At 31.1% G+C, this 21,869-nt stretch overlaps 1 protein-coding gene across 2 annotated transcripts in view; it reads right to left on the reverse strand.

Annotated features, from left to right (window-relative positions):
- Positions 1–21,869, reverse strand: part of LOC111042962 ((11Z)-hexadec-11-enoyl-CoA conjugase-like) — a 46,601-nt gene that overhangs the window by 9,469 nt on the left and 15,263 nt on the right. The gene's annotated exons all lie outside the window — the stretch shown is intronic.

Raw genomic sequence — 21,869 nt, forward strand, 5'->3', positions numbered from 1 at the left:
GGGGGCATTAATTTGGTCCTATTAACGGATTTCTTCTCTTATAACAAGGCGTGATGCGATGTTGTTCTGGTGCTTGAAATCGAATTTTCACGCGAATCTGTTCTGTCGTATACGCATGGACAAAGAATCATAAGCAATTATGTAAAATTACTCTACAGAAGTGTAAGTATCTGTACATATATATACATATCTAGAACAATGGAGGTCAAGTATCGAGGTTGGTGTGTTGTCCGCGGCGAGTCGAAGTACAGTTTTCACGCAGCGTAGGCGTATCGATAATTTATTCCCTGTTGTTTATTGCAAATGTTTTGACAATGCAAATGAGTGTTAGGTACCTATTTTCCGTGACGTTCTGCCGAGTGCATTATAGCTGATATTATGTAGATTAAAGTTGAGCGAACAGTAATATTATAATATCATAATAATTCAAAGAAATTCGAGCATGGAAAATAAGCTGCAAGTGTACTGAAAATTCGAATAAAATATTTTTTTTTTTTAAAGGACTGAAATTCTCTACAATATTCTACAGATGCCAAGGTACCTACCTATTGGCTATTATATTATACGCACTGCGTTAAAATATGCCGATAAATTAGGTACCTATTACAATTCGGGTGTTTAAAAATAAAAAGTTAATTTTTTAATTAAAAATAATAACATAAGTAGGTGCCTACATACATATAACATATATATATATATACTGTGTTTTTGTTTCCGACATTTTGTCACGTGCATTTTTTTATAACACCAAATGATCCATTTAACGCACACCATACTATAATTAACTTGGTCAACTTTTATGGTTGTACCTATACATATTATATCATAATATACATAATAATATGTGCGTGCATTGTTCGTACCTATATAATTATATGTGTGTCGCGCTGCAATAGATACGCGCATCCCATAACTATATATTTTTATTAAACACCTTGGCGACAAAAAAATGTTCACTAATATTATTATCCCATCGACTTCGAACAGATTACCAAAATATAACAGGTAGGTATACTGCCGCGGGAAAAATAAACTTCAAGCCGCGTTTATAATACTACACGCTGCCGAATATTTTTAAATACATCACGCCCTCGTGTTATATACTGTGTTCGAGGTGGCATAAATTCCCCGTCCTTGTGTGTTCGTTGCAAACACCAAAAACCATATATAATGTTCTGTGTGCCATCGTTCGTTATTCATATACCTATACATTACACTCCCTTATTGCCTGACGTTTAGAAAAAAGCAAACACCTTTATCATCGATCACACTACATATAACAATATTATTATTATATAATACGACACGTAAATAGTATAATAATATTATAATATGTATAATTACACGCGTTGACTATAAATAATAGTTATGTAAGACAACACTATTTTAAACTACGGCTACTAACGGGGACGTGACATAAAATATTGAAATATTACGAGTATAATAATAGGTGTTGATATTATATAGTTTTTTGATATTATCGTCGACACGGAATTAACGCATTGACGTTTAAGTGAACACCTGCACGCCGGTACGGTATAAATTGTATGATATTTTATGAAACGACGAACAGTCAAAATCTGTCTTACATGGTAGAGGTATATACAATATTGTATCAAAAAATGGACAGTTATAATATTATGTTCAACACAAAATTATTATTAAATCGCGTCATCGGTCAAAAGTGCAGAAAACGAAAGAGGGATAGATGTGTACAGAGGAATGACGAAAATATTGCGAATAAAATATTTTTATTACCTTTCTCTTATTTCTCGGATAATAAAATATAAATTGTAATATATAGAAGCACAGTGCGGGGAAAAAACCCCTCTGAAAGAAACCAAATTAAAACTGTTTTAACGTCGTGTATATTCATTTTTTATGTCATTTCATATCCTCGCAATCATAAATGTATGTAAAAAACGACCGGTGCGTTGTTCGATTCGACGAAACGATACAAATATTATTACGAAATATAGTAATAAACAATAATATAGTGATATTATACCGTGTATTCCGAAAAGTTTCAAACGTCCAACTCGTCAAAAGCATACTCATTATTGAACATGATCCAACACAAAAGCGAGTAAAAATAAATTGATAAATTATACTGTTATATTGACCGACATGCATATAAAACCTTTTGGAGAAACGACTAACGAGAGGTTATTTTCACAATACGAGATTATTACGCGTATTGTATTGGTATGAATATAATATAATCTGGGGGGGGGGGCACAGTCAACAGTTCATTATTGAAAGTTCCGAAGGTACATCAATACAAAATATACATATACGAGACGTTACTTTTAACAGTAAATACTAGGTAATGTTATCTCGAAAAGTATTGATTTTTTTACATAATTTGATGTCACATAACAAAACAAATTTATAAATATATATGTATATATAAATACTTGGTATTATTGTTTAGATTGTTATTCATTTTGTAACTTTTTATTTTTTAAGTGACAACATACTTATTTTAGGTTTTAAGCAGAGCGGATAGTGAATGTAAAGGCTTTACAACATACTTTTCAAAGAATCGGAAATAACTCAACAAAAACAGAAATATTAGCTGACACATATATGATATTTCAACCTTCACACAGCCTTTTATCAAAACCATTTTTCGTATGCAGTGATTTATCATCAAATTTAACACATTCATTACAGTACTCAACGAGGAACACTCAAAAATACAGCAAAGTGACTTAATCGCTTTTTTATAAATCATATTCAGAAGCAGAATGTTTTCTGAGAATTTTTATGAATAAAAATCGAATTTTGAGCTTGTGTGTATAGTTGATATTATGAGTGAAATAAAGTGGAACAACATTTTGCGGGATCAGGCCGGAATGCCCGTCATATCACTTTAAATACCCGATTAACTTACCGGTTAAAAGTTCGATTTGTACGTATCATAATCCTATAGGTGTGTTTGTATTCTGCTTTGAAACATGAAATTAAAAAGAATGCAAAATATTGTCGTTCTAAAAAAATTAGGCTTAAAAAATATGCAACGATCAAAATAATATCATTTTTCAAAAACGCATCGTAATGACTTCGAATTAAGAAAAAAATATGTTTATTTTCAAAGACGTTAATATTTTTCGATACGATGCGCTGTCATACTGGATTTATAAGGGATTACCGATATACCTATATGGCGTAATACCTTTAGCAGCTGCCGTGCACGTTGTTTTACTATTGCGTCGAACGCGACTTCACCGTAATACCAAGGTATATGTGTATACCGAACGTGTACATGAATATACGTCGAGGGGAAGGAATAAAAATGCAAGAGGTTGGGAGGTTGCAGCGGCGGCGTGTGTTGTTTCGACCGAAAATCGATAAATCGCGGCGGGCGAGCGTGAAAAAAAATTCTACGGAGTGGCAAATAATATTCTTGGCCATGATACATTTGTGTGTGTGTGTGCGTTTTTTTTTAACGACATCGTATTATTATGACGATATTGCACTGAACTGCATTTAAGAGCTTGTCGAAGTTTACGATTGTATACGCAATAAAACAAGGTTACCCACCGTGGAATGTGCAGAACCTAAAAAACGGGGACCGGACCAAATCTGTCTGCACATAAAGCTGGATCAGAGTTGAAGTCGAGCCGGCTCCGGCTGTTTCAATGGCAGGTCGATTGAAATACTACGTGCGGTTTCTCACTGAAATATTGAATGAAGAATAATCGTGTATATACTGTAGTATACGATATCAATTCAAATATTTTCTACACTCGCAGCGAAAAAACGTACTCCACACTTGACACTGCAGCTATACAGCTTTATTATGTACCATTATGAAATTTAAACTTAATATAAACGTAATATTAGTAACAATACCGTCTCCTATCAACCATTCGTTTAATAACGTTTTACTACTGATTGAATTCGATTGCGCAATCCAATCTCGGATTTCATTTAGCTCGTACAACCCCCCATGCACATAATACAAATACTTAAAATGTTATTTCTCTTGCATTCGTACGAATATATGTACATAATACGCGATGAATCTGTTGAAAAAACAAAATTCATGTGTGTGTATGTGTGTTTGTGTAGAGTTTAGATACATCCACATGAAAATGCGTCATCAACAGTAACTATATACATATATACGGCTATTGGCTATATACATTATATCTAATATTCTATGTACTAAAAATCTCTATTTTATGAGTTTGTTCAAACTCCGTCTCTCTCTCAAAAATAAATCACACAGTGAAGAAATTAAATGGCAACACACGGTTGCAGCGGGAAATCGTAGGTATATAAAATAATAATATGTATCGTTTCATTCCGATGATATACCCGATGGCTACATTATATAGATATAGATATCATAATAATAATATATGATATTATTATGATATTATATTGTACAATTCGTATTATGTATTTACGTCGTGTACGCTGTGCATGGAAACGTCGGTTCGAATTTGAGTGGCTTAACCCACAGCTATACGATATTATATAATGCTGCGCCATAAAACATGCCACGTGAATCGATTCGATAAAGACGTTGTGTATATATTATATACATACAATAAAACACAATACGCGCCATCGATCGGAATATTATTGACGATGAACAACCGGTGGCATCATGAACCGACGAAGGCAAAGAGACACAGATCGAATTTAATTATTGCGAGTGCGTAGAAAAACATATTATGTGCATATTTTTACTATTAGATTCAACGAATTTAGTGAGCTGTATTGTTGTCCCATAATAATGAATTAAATTGTACTTATTGCGTCGAACGTACTAATACTCATATTAGTCAAACGTATGAAAAATAAAAAGATTTAACGCTGTCCCGTTTCGATCGATGACATGATGGAAAGTAAATGAAAAGGCACCATCAGAAATAAACTTATATCTATACTGCATGTGCTCAGTGGCGTTTTATTATTCGTCAACGAGGATGAAGCCGTGGAGGACTGAGTGAGAATTGTGGTACACGATAAATACGAAAATCTCGGGCGAAGTAGGACAGTAACAACTTCCTCGATGAGGGGATATAGACAGGAGAATGACGATCGTTCACTTAAATTACTACACTTTCAATGACAATTGTATTAGGGTAAATATATAAGTTCCTACATGAAACATAGCAGGTAACAATGAATCATACGAACAGTACATGAAACTTCACTCCTATTTTTTTGTATATATTATTTAATAGGTGGTGGGTATTTCGTGAAAATAATTGGCATCCGGTTGGTTGCTCTGTGTACTGCAATATGTTGACGATAATATCTCATAGACGTCGGTTAGGATGTCTATGATCTGAAAGCTAATGACTACGGTTTTCATCTTTGATACGTCAATAAGATTAAAATTTGTTTATTTTTGTATTGCATGGAACAGTCTTTAATTCAATTTTTAACAATCAACGAGCATCTACTAATTCAACTTAATGGATTCCCCATACTACATAATATTATTATGTTGAGATATTATAACTTATATGTTATACATCAGTGCAGTATAGAATGTTATAATTTTAAACTTTTAAAATAAACGTAAAGTATTTTTGTTGGAATTTAAGGGGTTTCGTCAGCTCCATCAGACCTTTTTTTAATTAGAGGAAAAGGTATATCGATTCCAACAGTACAGATAGTAATATGCCCTGGTTATCGATTCTGTCAATTATAAATTGTAATATCAAAGAAACCAAGAAAGTATGAGGAAAATATAAACTTAGTGAACAAAAATTAGAAATTGTTTTTAAATTGACACTACGCGGTTTGAATTATATTAACAGTTTTATTGGTTTAACTCGTTTAAATTTAGATATTACTTAGTACTAACAAATGGATTTTAAAAAAAATAATTTATAAAAATGCACAAACTTAAGAATAGTTGATAATATTATCTGGTAGTATTTTATAATATTATACTGATTATTACATTTTGATTGAATAATATCTAGATTATCGCCTTGCCTAATTTATTGTTCTGTTATTTATTATTATAACATATTATTTGTCGACTATTATAAACGTAGATTTTGGTTATACTATGTATATTTTGTATGTAACTTAGACGTGAGAAATTATTTCCAAAACTTTAAACTTACGTTTGATATTCCATCACTATTAGTTGCTTGCAATGTGAATATACAAACATTGCAAACTGACGATTTCATAATCCCGTTAGTATAATATGATGTGAACAAATATTTTTCATGTGTATATTTATAGTTAATACATTTAAGATATGACGAGCACAGGTAACCATAACTAACCATAACACCTAGCCACTGGTTTGTGGCACTAGCGATAGGTGTTTCAATACTACCATTTCTAGCGGAATCGATGCCATTATAGGTTTAGTTGGCAGAAATCGATGGGTCCTCGAATTTACATAAATCATGTAACCGCTTACCTGCCGCACGTTTCGTGCGTATAAACATACAATACATTATACGATATACCAAACCCCTGTTATCTGTATACCGCGATAAAACGGTGGTCATCTATACCCATATAAATGCGGCTAGCGGGCGGCGGTCAAAAAACAATGACAATATAATAAACCTGCACGTCTAAAATATTATAGGCATATAATATCGCAATGAACAGTACACACGGTGTGACCGTGTGGGTAGTGTGGCGCGTGTGTGTGTGCGCAAGTACGTCATATGTCCCGCTTCGAGACCGCGCATATACGCGGGATGACATAGATTTTTTTTTCGGTTTTTGCTTTTTCGTTCTCCCGTCGCAGTATATTTATATACCTACTACACGCGTGCATTATAATACGCGTCGTACAGTTTTATTTTTTACATTTTAAAACGGTGGTCCGCACGCGCGTACCTGGCCTAATTGCCCGGCGGTCGGCAACCTTCTGCAGTACACACCGCGCGCTTTAAACCACGTCGCTTTTAAAATTAGATTCGGATTTGGCATGGCCGCGCGCGGTCTTCTTCCCGTCCGTCCGGCGTGCGCGCGCCGCGAATTCTTCTGCGCCGCGGAGGCGGCCGCCAACAATTCGTCGTGTTTCGGTGGTACAGAGTTGTATACACGGTACACGATGATGTATAATATATTATAATATGATACCGTGCGGCGGCGATCCGGAAAAAACTCGAGACAAATACCTGCAGACCTGCACGGAGGGATTGCGCGGACCTGGAGGCGTAGCTGCACACCACATTTTGCAGGGCCGTCGCGGAGGAGCTGGGTCACGACGTCCCGGTGGGTTACAAAAAAACGAGAAATCTACGGATAGGGCTTGGCTTGCATTCGCGGTCTACCAGCCTATCCGGGTCCTATAGGCTTGAGTACAGCCAAGCAGGGGTTGCTCGCCAATATTTGGGTCGATAAATATCAAATAATATTTTACCGAGTGAAAATCTACTTTATAGATTAGCGTAAATCAACTATACCGCACCTTACTCGTGACCAATGTGTATTTATGTAATTTAAAGTATACACAGGTTTAGCGGCGGTGGTTAGGTTAGATGGTGTGTTATAGCTATACCTGTGTAACGGGATTGAAAAAACTTTTGGATCGTTCTTGTTACGTCCTGTAGCGAAAGGACCTACCAATTTAAAAGGCAGCAGGAGCAGGGCCGCCTGCAGCCTGCCCGTCCGACCCCGACAGTACAACATATACACACGCCACATGTCTCTGTACCTTACAGTGTATATAATATAAATTGAGTACCTGCGTGGAAACGTCCGGGAAAATGCATTTATATAATAATAATATTTCGAACGGATGGACCGGAAATAAGTCGCAAACGTTAAACCGGAATCCCATCACCCGCGTCTCTGAGCGACGGAGTATTGAATTATTACATTATATTATTTTATATATGTATAGTAAACGTCTACAACGAGCAAAATATAATATATTAGATCTCGCCATTGGATTTGTTCCAAGTATAAACGATCACGGTGTATAATGTATATCGCACGAAATGTTAAACAACGCAATCGGGACACTTTTTTGAACCACTACACCGGATTATTCCACGAAAACTACGAAAATATTATTATGATTGATCGTTGATCAGCTAGTTTTCTGGTGGGTAGGTATTATATTATTATAATATTTTTGTTGATTACAGATGGATCGAAATATTGGATTACATTTTTTTTTATCAAGAGAGAAAAATGTCGCAATATTGACGAGTTGAAGCAAAAAAACTTAGTCGGTTTTGGCTTGCGAATTGCACAATAATAAGTAACAAATTAATACGAAGCCCAAACAAATCGATCATATCAAACACTATTGAGGTTACCTATATTTTACAAATTCTACTATAGGTAATAAGTAGGTACCTATTATTAAATTCATATAATATTTAGAAAGGTTTTTCTACTTTTCTCAAAAACCAAACACTATCATCATAACCAATGTATATTCATAAATAAATAAACCAAGAAACTCGCTTTAGTTTCAACAGAAAAAATAAAATCGATTCATTTAAAATCGTTATTTCATGGCTGAATATTCAATTTTAAAAATTTGACCTTGAAACGCTTATAAAAGAAATTTATTTATTTTATTTATTTATTTTTGATATTTTTAAATGTCTATTAGAATAACACACAATGAGGAAATTATGTATTACATTTTCAATCTTTTGAGGGAAAAACAAAATTGTGATCATGTCTACAAAATAACAGTTTGAATTTTAGTGAAAATTTCAAGTCGTATTTTTAATTATTCTCTTCTGAAATGAAGCAAAATCGTACGATCTACATTTTTCTACCAGGAACCACACCCTCGATATTGAAGATTGAAGCAAAATTCCTACTTTAAAATGTCACTACAAACACAAAATAAAATACACACAACATTTTAGGACCAATACATTTATCACTTCATCTAAAAAAAATTATAATTCAAATATCATATCAAAATTATACATTCTAACATGTGTATTAATCATTACAAACATACAATAATATTATATTATGATTTTAAGAAAACATCGATTTTAGTGCCCCCATATATTTCATAAAAATTGCCTGTTTTGTTTTATATTATACTTTCATGTTAGTAAATTTTTAACATAGTTGAAATACTTAAACCACAATTTAATTAAATGTTTCATTATTAACGCAAGAATGTATAAGTTTTATTTAGACGGAAAAATATTATTTGTCATGTCAAGCAATAATAATTTTTAATCGCACAGTTTAATTAAAACACATTTAATCTAGGTACAAATTAACAAGGTAGTATAAAGTATACACATTTTAAAATACGTGTGTATAAATATAACAAAAATTAAAAAATACATACAAATGAAGGTGAAACTCAAAACGACATTACAAGAGTAGGTAACATGATTAATTTTATTTATATTTTTAATATACGTTTTAGATATTTGTACGTCTATAATTTTATTTATTTAAATGACTTTGATTTAAATTATAAAGCGAAGCAAAATTAATCAATACTTGATAATTTAATATAACTTTGAAATTTATGTAAACTTGCTTGAAATCAATTTAATAATATAAGTCTTACCATTGAAAAAACTGATTATATGTATTTACTATTTGCTTTAATGACTTATATAAACCTATAAATGTCACAATCAGAGAATGTATTAATAAAAAAGGATATAAAATCGAATGATTTGATGTTCCTTACATTTTGCAGTGCTTTTTTTACAGATGATAATTAATAACCCGAATTTAAGTCTAGTCTATAGAATTAATCGAGTGTTAATAATTGCCTAGCTAAATGAAAAATAGTAGACAGCAACAGAGAAATACTAATACCTAAATATAAAATGTTTAATAATATTATATTGCACGAGTGTTTTTTGTTTGCAAACGTATACATAACGCGATTCAAAAGGGCGCTTAAAATTTTTTTAACTATATGAGCACTATTATAATACATACACAATGAGATTTCAAATTTTCGTTTAGCACCCGCAAGTACATCCGGAAAGGGCCATGGGAACTGTTTTAAGTGACGTACAATAATAATTTGGGGACCACTGCGACACTGGGTTTAAAACGATTTATTATCCGAGTGACAACGATAATGCGTTTTTGTAACATATATTAATTATTTTGCTTCAGATCGGGAAATGGTTAGGAAATCAAATACATTGTTAATAATGTTGATTAATGTATGTAATGAATATCGTCGGTATTGAAAATAATTTGCAGAGTTTTCTAACTAATTAAACGGAATAATAAATTTTAAAAGTTGTGTTTTCAAACAAACATTAAGTTAATGGTTTTATTTGATTGCACTTAAACATTTTGCCACTTCGAATGAAAATATTTACATAAACAAAACTTTTTTATTTCGTTTATATTACTTCAGATGTTCCATTTTAATTTATATGTAAAATTCCGACATTGAAGTTTATACTTTTGTAGGTTAGTGGGTACCTGTGTAATATTAAATTATAAAACCAATGCAATGGAAAATTCAATCAATAATGCTGTTGTGCATTTATTTCTCTGCAGTCTAGGTCAATAAAATATTGATAGAATTAAATCCAAAATCACGATTGTGTTGATAAGTTATAAAAAAAAATCTTGCATAATTATAAATTTGAATTGTCCAACTCTTATTTTATCTCGTACCTATATACTTATTCGAAAAAAAATCATCCCCTAGTGTCTCTCGTCGAATAACTCTGTAAATATCAATATAATAGCAACATGAATATTTATAGACTTACGTGTAAGCGTATAGTTTTTATTATTATATACACAAGGTAGTCCAAAACGATCGTCATCCGGAATAGCGATTATAATAATAATTAATAGGTATAATATCATTAAATATACCATACGCATCATAAAAAGACGACTTAAATCGAAAAGCTGCGCGTGTCGAGACGTAATACCGCAGTACCTGCACAGAAATAATACCGAAGACTGATTTAACTCTACCGACGACGCCCACGACTATAACGTAAATCCGGCACAATTCGAAAACGGTATTTTGTTGTCGGACGAGAGCGCTCCAAAAAAACAAAGAATTGCCAAAGCTTTCTTTGCGAACAAAACGCGAAACGCTTTAACCGGGATATTGGTTTAACTAGGTATACGCAGAATGGTACTATATATAATATTATATACAAACAATAACAAGGCAGATACGACTCACGGGTGGGTGAAAAATTATTTTCGATTTTGCACCATGTTTTATAGCGCGGTCAGCCGATTCGTAGGTTAAAGTATTGCCTTTAGGTTCACTGCCAATATTAAAAAAAAAAGGGACCGGCCAAAAATTCACATTTTCTGAATTCGATATGCATATCTAAATATCCGACTATATAATATTATATCATCGGGCCAAACGGATCGATCGATAGTTATATTATACATATTATGCACGCGAATGACACCCAAATATTGATTACAATTTACAGTGTTCCAAGCTTACGAATGAGCCATAACGTTTAAAGCGCGTAGCCTATAATAATACCCATATATACTAATTACAGAGTTATATCTCCAATTGGGTTTCACGATCCTGAATTTAACAGATAATTATTCATGTTACCCTTTCGCCTCTAAGAATAATTACGTTATTTACTAGAGCCCAATATGTCACTTGTCTATAAGTATTGACAAGACTGTCATGTAACGAATTGAAAAATCTCGATTTTAATCATGTTCCAACTTCCTAATTGAAAATGTATAATATTAATATGTTAAATTGAATGTCAATATTTGTGATGATTACTTCTGAATGTGTAATAAGCTGAGACAAATGTGTAATAAAAAAAAATTATTTAAATTATTTAATACAAAAAAATGTACCTACATGGGCCGACTGCTATGTTTTAACGTTTTCCGGTTTGACCTATTATCTTAGACATAGTGACACGGCGACATGCAAAAATAAGGTGGTAAGCTATGTTGTATATGTTATGCTAATAAATTATCAACTAAAATTTAAGTATAATTATGACATAATTACATAAGACATTGTTTTAAAATTATTTTTTTTCTAATGCATGTTAACACAACTATGAACTATAATATAGGTACTTTAATTGTATAACTTAGCATGATTAACAGTTAAAACGATTACAATTTTAATGTCCAGTATTTTCTGTACTTAATATAATTGACATTATTACTTCCTCTTCCATATATCAATATATCACATAATAATACAGTATAAATCGTGTATGACATTCAAGAGACCAGGAAAATAGGTCATAATAACCGATAGTGATAACATCCGACATTAAAAAAAAAAATTTATTAGCAAACAGCATGCATTATAATATATTTTCACCGCGAAAATTTTACACTAATTATTGCGTTTATTTTTAAAAATTAAAATGTGTTTTTATTACATAATAATGTAATGTGTATTAAGTACCTACAACACACCAAACTATTTAAAAAAATGTGTTATTTCAGTTGGTATAACATGTTTTTAAAATAAAAATCATGTACTTTTGTTTCTACATGTTCAAAGTTTGCTTTGGAACCTATATTATTAATGACCATAAAATTTGATACTGATTGTTCAATATTTTGCCTTATTTTAAAAATTATCGTTGTCCCATTACCCGTAAATAATATAACCCGTGCTCATAAAAGATAAAATATTTTTGTCTATATTCACCAAAAATAAACTTCATTACATCCGTCATATGGAAATTTTAAGAACGTCATAACAAATGATAAAAATTTTAGTATAAAACAGAGAACTACATGGGAATAATTTTGCTGGGATCTTTAATTTTAGTTCATTAAACCCGGTACGTAACTACAACTGCTATAATTATAAACGTTTTCTAATGTTTTATGAATTTTTATAGAGTACATAGAAATCTCCAAATTTCCGCCAGCTTATCAAAACAACGTTCACAAGTTTCATTATAAAATCGGTTAAATATTCCATTTAGTATAATGAATATTATATTCCTATTTGACTATAACATGCACAAATTATTTAAACCATTTTCGTTATTTAACTATTATCTTTCGAGCGTAAATGTTTACACAAACAGCGAACATAATAATTAATATATGCTATGAAATTTTATAAGATGCTACAGTTTAAGGTTTATGTAAATATGTGTTTTTTAATCATGCCTTCAATTCAATGACACCGACAAAACTATTAGTTAATTCAATAGTATAATAAAATAATCTATGGGTATTTAATAGAAAAATTGTGTTTCATTAAAAATAAAGTACCTAGTAAAATATTGTAATAACCTAGGTGCCTAATTAACTTTTGATAAAAATCCATCCAGAGTTGGTTGAATTATCCCTTCCTCGGTCCAAAATGACCTCATTAACCGGTGTGTAAGTCTAATAGACTAATTGTTTGCTGTGTATTAATATTAATATACGTGCAAATCAGGACCAGATTTTTTGAGACTTATAGATGAATGAGTCAATCAACCTTGGGTCCAATAAACGGCAACCACTGTAATGGAATTTAGATTTTCATTAAGTCTTTATGAGCAAACATTGTTTTAAATGCAATGAAATCTTTTAAAATTAAATAACGTAATATAGGTATTTAACGATAAAAAAAAAAATACCATAGAAGCATTTACCACTGTACACGGGTACATTAAAAAACAGCGACAAACCACACATCTGAATACTTATTTATAGAGCCGATTGACTGCGCAAGGCAGGAAGACGTTAAACGGGATTTAAAAAACACAATAATTATAGTTAATAATAATAGGTAGTTATAACTTATCAGCAGGAAATGAGGATAGAATTGTATGGCACATAAAAACTTTGCTAAGTAAAAGGGTATTTCAATTACATACTTATATATGAAAAAATAATAATAATGATTATGATTTACATGAACCTAGTCGACTCGTGCAATCGTTCTGCACCTGAAACCGTTTGGCTATTAAATTAATGATTAATTAATTGTGTATTAATATTTAATCGGATCAGAAAGAATTTGAACGACGACAACTGCAATATCAACTAGAATCCTTTTAGCTGCTAGTAAAATCATCTCGAGTAATATTTTATAATATAGTTTAAGTCGAAAAATGTCCATCTTCAGTGGGCTTTACATTATTATAATATACGCAGACACTTGGAAAAGCGCTCGAGCCTCATTCATTTGTCATCCGTCGTCACCGCGATCGTTAAACGCATAATATTACATAAACATATATAATCAAAACGACTAGTTTATGCGGTGGCGGTTCTCGGAGGTACTTAATACGATGTCGCGAGTTTTCTTTATCTGCAAGTGTCAATTATAAATCTAGTTGACGGCCATATTATATTATTGCGATGCCGAATAAAATTCAGCTCGCATAATATAGTTGTTATGTGTATACATCATAATAACGATGTAGATACATGTTTTCCCAACAAAAACCGCATATTCAAGCCCGCCGAAAAGTCAGCCATATAATAAACCGTCAACGCGCGTTTTCCGAAAGACGTTTTAGTATTTTACAATAATAATAATATTTATTACTATTATTATTATTATTACCATCACGTTAACGATTCGGCGGGCTTACATCCGTCAACAGCGATTTTGACGGTCGTTAAAGGCGCGGAAGGAAGCACGGCGCCGCGTGCCATTATGTAATGTAAATATAATATTTTATTATTATATGTATATGTACAGGGTGATTCATTTATCACTAAAAGCAGTAATTTCCTCGGTTAGGTTAAGTTTGAGTGTTTTTTAAACCTTTTTTTTCATTATTTCAAGTCATAACAACACAAACATTTTGACACTTAAACTTAATTGATTAATATTATTTCTAGCTTGAAATTCCATTGTCATGCTTAGACATCGTTCAGAGAAACATTTTGTTTCGAAATGAACGTGAGTACTCGTATGTAGGTGTTTATGTTGTCGTTGCATTTGAAAAAGAAGAAACATTTTTTTTTCCAAATACCTATCATAACGGTAGGCACAACATCGTAAACATTTTTGTTGATACAAAATTCAAACTTTTGGGGTAAAAAATAAAATAAAAAGTTTTCTTGTAACCTATGTTATACATTCGAGTAGAAAACTATAGTATTATAATACACTGTTTTGTGATAAAACAACAATCGCCTTGCAGGGTATGCGCACATATCGAGGTTAAACGTCCTCGGTAATTGCGGTACATGGTACGGGGGTGGGGAAGTGGATATAAATCCGCGGAATGCCAAAATCCGTCGTGTAGTAACATCATCATGATATGACGTACATAGATGCACGTATTCTATTATAATATTATGTAGATACGCGAATCATATAGGTACGTGCTTGTCGGCAACTGAATATAAGTAGCCGAAATTAATAAAACAATTGTTATTCATAGATAATATTAATATAATACTGTACTCGTAAATGCGAGCCGAACGGACGCTTTGAATACGAATCGAAATTGAATATATTATAATATGTATATTATATTATGCGAAGGTATAATAAAATTTTAAACTTCCTATATAAACGCACGTCGTCGTGATAACAGGCACGGGAATGCTAAACACACACGAATAATTATAATATATGTTATTATAAGCGAGACACGACGGCGATAATAATAAAATAATTATTAAAACGTATTATTTTAGCGCACCGGTAAGGACACGAAAAAAGTCACAATATTTAACTGTGCGCATAAACGACTGTTGCTCATTGCAGAGTAGACCACAACTCCCAGCCACTGATGCAGTGTAAAATAATATGTAATTATCGTTCTATGACTACAGTGGAGCGTAAGAGGAGGCTGAAGTCTTCCAATTGAAATTTCAAGAAAATTCGGAACCCTTTCAGTGTAAGACGTAACCACATGCATTAAAATTGTAATTTGTACGAAGGTTGCTGTGCAGAAGTCTACAAAATGTTAAAAGCCCACGGCATCAGCTGCATACACCAAACTCGTGAAGGAAGCTCGTTAGTTGTTAAGCCTCCCCTATAATATAACAAATTATCAGCCACCTCTCTCTCCCACTCCACCAAAAGGAAATCCTGGCTACGACACTATTCTACAAAGTCTGTGTGCAATATTATACGAATATATATATGTTATATTCAGGTGCAGAATGGCCGTGCATAAATCAATAGTTTAGGCTTGTGCAATATTATATCAAATACCCTCCACGGGGCAAGGATTTTAGATTCTGTACAAACCGAGCAATGTATTGGTTTTACAACGATGTCTCTGCACAAGATTTCGATATATTATACAACATTATTATGTATGTTGGAATCTACATAATAAATTGGATTCAAATCTATACAGAGGGTATACTTAAAAGAAATCGTTTCTTTTAATGATTTCAAAAGGTTCTAGAAGCGTATAACTAATAATTAACCCCCCCGTTAGGAAGTCATAACAAAAAAGCTTGTAAAAAGGAGGTATCACAAAACAGTATGCCTATATTATATTATATTTAAATTACAAAACGTTAAAAATGTCTAATTGTGTATATCATTAGTAAAAAGTAAAAAGTATTTTCACTATTTTTTATTTTTAACTTTTTTTTTTATTTTATAATATTTACAGTCATATAATTAAACACTGAATATTTAATATTTTACCTATCGTGAAATTGAATTTAATCAAAAGCCGTCGCGTCGTTAACATTTAACTAAAATTTACTGAGAATAAACATCATTACATCATCCATTTTATCATAACGTCATAACAACCTATCAAAATTATCATACAGAAGTTAGGAGTTTAGCCAGGACCTTTAATTTAAGGTCATTAAACCCGGTAAGTTCCTACGACCGGTGTCCTTATAAAGGATTTCTACTGTGCGTAATATTGTAATAATCAAAATATTGAGTGCTGGCAGAATTATGGCACTCTAAAACATTACTGAAGTGATTTACAATGCCCTCTGTTTACCCCTCAAGTTTATCCTCTGCAACACAAAGTTATGGAGCTGGTGGTCATATATTATATGAATAACTACAGGTTGACACTACAGTATACCTAGATTGAAACTTGTAAGTATCATATTTTGACATAAAAGAATTTTTTAAAAAATGATATATAGGTTTACGACAAATTATGCATAGCATATGTGTGATGTAATCTTGCAGCCACCAAGTTTTGAGTACATAGACCAACACTGGCTGCTTATCGGTTACACCCAATCGCATCCATCAAACACACACGAGTAAAAATAATGTGACATAATACGTAATATAATATTATAGAATTATAACATAAAAACAATAAATAAAATTAATTCACATTAATGCATTATAAAAAATCTGCAGCATAATATTATATGTATTTATTCAAATTTGATTTAAAAACTGTTCAAATTTCTTGTGGTTCTCGTTAGAAGAATATATCAGTATCGGTATACATCACATTCTTTATAGGTCGAAAAATTGAAACGTCACAGAAGACACGTAGTAAACAAGCAAAATTTACTATACACACACACATATATAAAATATGTACATTATCTCTGTAATCCAATCCAAACTTAAAGTTGTAATCCTATCAAAATGCGTTATGCGAGCAAAACTGTCAATTTTTAAATGTCTAGTGTTTTATAAAAAATATATGTTTTTAGTTTCGAAAAGTTTTAATAGATGACTAAAACATATTGAAGCATCATATTTCTACGGAAGCCGAAACTAATACATTTTAATGCTTTTTCCAGTGGGTGACATATATTATGAATTAAGATATACGGTACCAATACGGCAATACAGATGTATTTGTTATTTTCAGAAAATTTATTTTTTCAGAACTATACATAATATAGGTATAGATGAAAAACTAAAATGTATACGTTTGCTCACTGAATATTAAGTGTAAATATGTGGGACATAAAATTCTTATGATTAAGTCGATATTCTTAAATGTTGGGGTTTTATAATATTCCATTGTATTTGATGATAAAATATCTATCTATAAATTGTTACAATACACATACCAATTAATTTCGTTTTGCATGACCAAAAACGACTTTAGATTAGTATAATACAATCGTACAAAGCAAAGTATGTTATAAAAACTAATATTAACAGTGTACAATACTTTTAGAGCGATAGATTTTTCAAATATCGTTGCTATTAATATTCTTATACATTAGTTACTAATGATAAATATACTACGATAAATATTTAATATTTAAAATCATAAAAATATATGGATTTTAATCACGGATTTTTATATAACTCGATAAAGTATTGAATTTGTAGGCATTTTAAATATGTTAAATAACTATTCAAATGCTCAAACGACTGACATCTTACATACAAATTTATAGACTCGAGTAAAATTGAGTACCTATTATTCATTGCTTGCATTTATTAACATAAATAAAAATTAATTAACATTTTTAAGGTTTTATTCGAAATTTAAGATGCGATTTCTTTTTAACCCGTAATATGCATTTTGGAAATGGTCCAACTTAACGCTTAAACGGAACAAAAAATAATCAACTAAATAACTTTGTACGACAAAATATTTTTTCAAGTACATAAATTAAAAGTGTAAAATGTGTTTTATTCGTATGATACCATTGAAAACAATTCATTGTCTTATTGAGTTATGTTTTAATATGATGATATAACATTTATCCACCCCGATCTGAGGAATAAAATAGTATACAATTTGCAAATTATAGGTGTACAGTACATCGATATTTATACAAATAAATAGTATCTAATTGAGAATATCAGTCGGCAATGATAAAATATGAGTTGGCAGTTTATACAAAGTTAAATTATTTTTTATAAAAAGGAAAAAAACCTTTCTTAGCAGCCATTTATGTCCACTAACGATGCGAAATAATCACAAAGGTCAACAATAACAACAAAGGTCAAAAATACTTGTAGTATATAATAATAATATTATATTTGTCGATTCGGGAAAATGCGTCGAAAAAATAAATAGAGAAATGCGCGGGAGAAAAATGATTAAATATATAGCGAAATAGCTGCACATTCCCTAATCCCTGTACACTAATAAATAATTCTGCATTGTTACATAATTTCGTGTATCGCGCAGTTGTTGTGTATCGTTCATTTATATTGCCTGTCATGAATTTGGCCGCTGAACATAAAATAATATCCGGACGACTGTGTACAGTGTCAAATTCCCAGTTTTGACGGTCAAAACTGGGCATTGTTCGGTGCTCTGCAATACAACACTGCTCAAGTTTGACTGTTAACTACCCACTAACTGTTATTATTATTATATTATTATAATGTACCTACGCGTTGACTTTATTATTACGGCAATTATTTAAAGCGCGCGATTTAATTTTTAAATTTACGACTTTTTTATTCTTGACAATCTGCAGGAATTAAAACACAATGAAACAATAATATTCGTTGAAATATTATTAACCCCGGAGACAATGCCATAATTCATAAACATGATGGATTTTAAATGCATATTATGTTATAATATTATACATCTGTGATGTGTACGCCTGTATATCGGGTGATCCGTTTAACGCAAGACACTCATTATACATGCAGTTAACTGTTTTTGAAAAGATTTTTTAATTGATTTTAAGTCGTTAACTATAACTTTTCCTAAAAAAATAATAACGTTATCATTTTCTATTTATTTTTTACTTTTTTAATGATAACGTGCATTGTTCGTTCCTTTTTCCAAAACAAAATTTTTTTTAAGTACCTACTTGGCGATGCATAAAAATCGAATTGTGGACGAGTAGTTTACGAGTTAGAAGCAATTAAAGTTTAAATGAGCAGAGTAAAGTGGTACAGGAATACAACGCGAAATGTTGGTCTACTACTTCGCTCCTCAAAACTTTAAATACTTAAAAGTTATAACTAATAAACTACTTGTCCGAATTTTGATTTCTGCTTCGGAATATGAAATTAAAATGTATGTTAGCATTAAAAATAGTATAAAAGCTTGAAAAATGATAACGAAAAATAGGTAGGAGTAAAAGAGATATTTTTTTTCCACAAAATGTTGTATAATAAGGACTTAAAATTATGTGAAAGAAATATTTGAAAAAACATTAGTGTTCTCTGAAATAATGAATGTCTTACATTAAATGGATCATCCCTTATCTATCGATGTTACCACCGGGTGCGTCGTCGCAGAGCTAATTTGTTGTTGACGTGTACGTTACGTTATTAGTTTATTACTATATTGTTTTTTATGTTTTCAGCTATATGATCGAACCTAACCACAAACTGTCACTGCAATGCGATACACAGGCGGTTTGCAGTCAAATTTGCTTGCAGTCGCAGTTTCGTCCAAAAATTAGTGTCCCCGGACCTAAACACCGACAATTGGATTTAAACCATATCGAGGTTAAATTCAATCCTGTTATAGCTCCTTATTATAGGGATTAGTAACGAGTAACGGCTATATTATATAATATTATATGTGTCATGAATTATATCATATCACTATATCAGTATCCGACATCCATAAAGGGTATGTATATAATAATATATATACCTACAAGAAATGAATAAATATTATATAGAGGGGTTATCCACTAAATAACTCGTCATTATTATTATATAGGTATTAATTATTAACATAGATCCGGCAAAATGCAGTTGGATCGAACGATTTATACCTACGACAATAAACTAAAATTAGTAGGTATAATAATATAGGTACCAATATTATCGTTTGCGAGTTGAATTGTGTACAGTGTCCGGCTAATTTCCAAATGAAATTATGCAATTTATTATACAAGCTCTACTGCGGGTTTCTATGAATTCATTAATGCTAGTGGTAAAAGTAACATGGCCTAATAATGACAAAACGATCATCTAAAAGTTTCGAGTGAAATTAACGAGTTGAAATTACATGCAATCTAAACATAAATGTATAGCTGCTGACTAACAAACTGTACAACTAAATGTAAATTATTGTTTATGCGGTTTATCAAATCATTCGTAAATTTACAAATAAACATTACATTTGCATACATCTTAATTGTGTAGTAGGCCAATAAGTAATAAAAATGTTTTATCAATACAAAAATAATATTTTCAAAAAGTTCGTATATTTATAACAATCGTTTATAAGCAATACGGTTTTAATTTTTAATTTATTATAATACAGGTCTTTACATTTTTGATTTTAGTCCATACAATTATTTTATATAATGATACAATATGAGTTGAGAAAATCCAACACCAATTTTATTTTATTTTTTCTATTTAAATTGACGACTTATATTTTATTCAATATGTTAAATAAATATTTTAATAGGTACTATCATTAGTCAACTTACTGTCATAACTGTCACTTTTTTAAAAAATTATTACTATTTTGTTTCTGTGACAATAATAATATGCACTGATAAATAGAACAGCCAATGGTTTTTATAGTTTTTATTTTATGTAAAACCCCAATATTATCTCAATATTTATTGTAATACTAACTAAAATGAGATGTTTATTAAAATAAAATTACGTAATATAATAATAAGATGATTAGTTATTATTTACGTGCACTGTATTACTCCACAGAAAATATGCAAGTAAAAGTATGAAAATATAAATACCCACTATACTTAGTATTTAGTAAGCATTAAGTTTAATATTGCGGGCTGATGACGACGTCACAACCACAAAACCAACATCCGTAAATGAGGAAAAGTAACTTTGGCAACTTGCATGATTATATGAAAGTATTTTTTTTTCCATAAACAACCACGATTTATTTTAATGGAATATGAAACTCAAATAAAATAAGGTCCCTACATAGACTATCAAAAACAACTATTCGGGTTCATAGTGCGCAAGGAAAAAATTTAGGATTTAACGACTTAAATTTGAAAATTAAATGGCAGAGAACTATAGCTTTATAAAAATGTTTTTATTTTCTTTTAAATTATCATAGTAAAAACGTCTAAGAGCATTTTTTTTACTAAGCTATTATAAGCTATTAAGTATAAAAAAGTCTTAC

Source organism: Myzus persicae, unplaced genomic scaffold (genome assembly GCF_001856785.1).
Source record: "Myzus persicae strain clone G006 unplaced genomic scaffold, MPER_G0061.0, whole genome shotgun sequence".
Lineage (NCBI taxonomy): Eukaryota > Metazoa > Arthropoda > Insecta > Hemiptera > Aphididae > Myzus > Myzus persicae.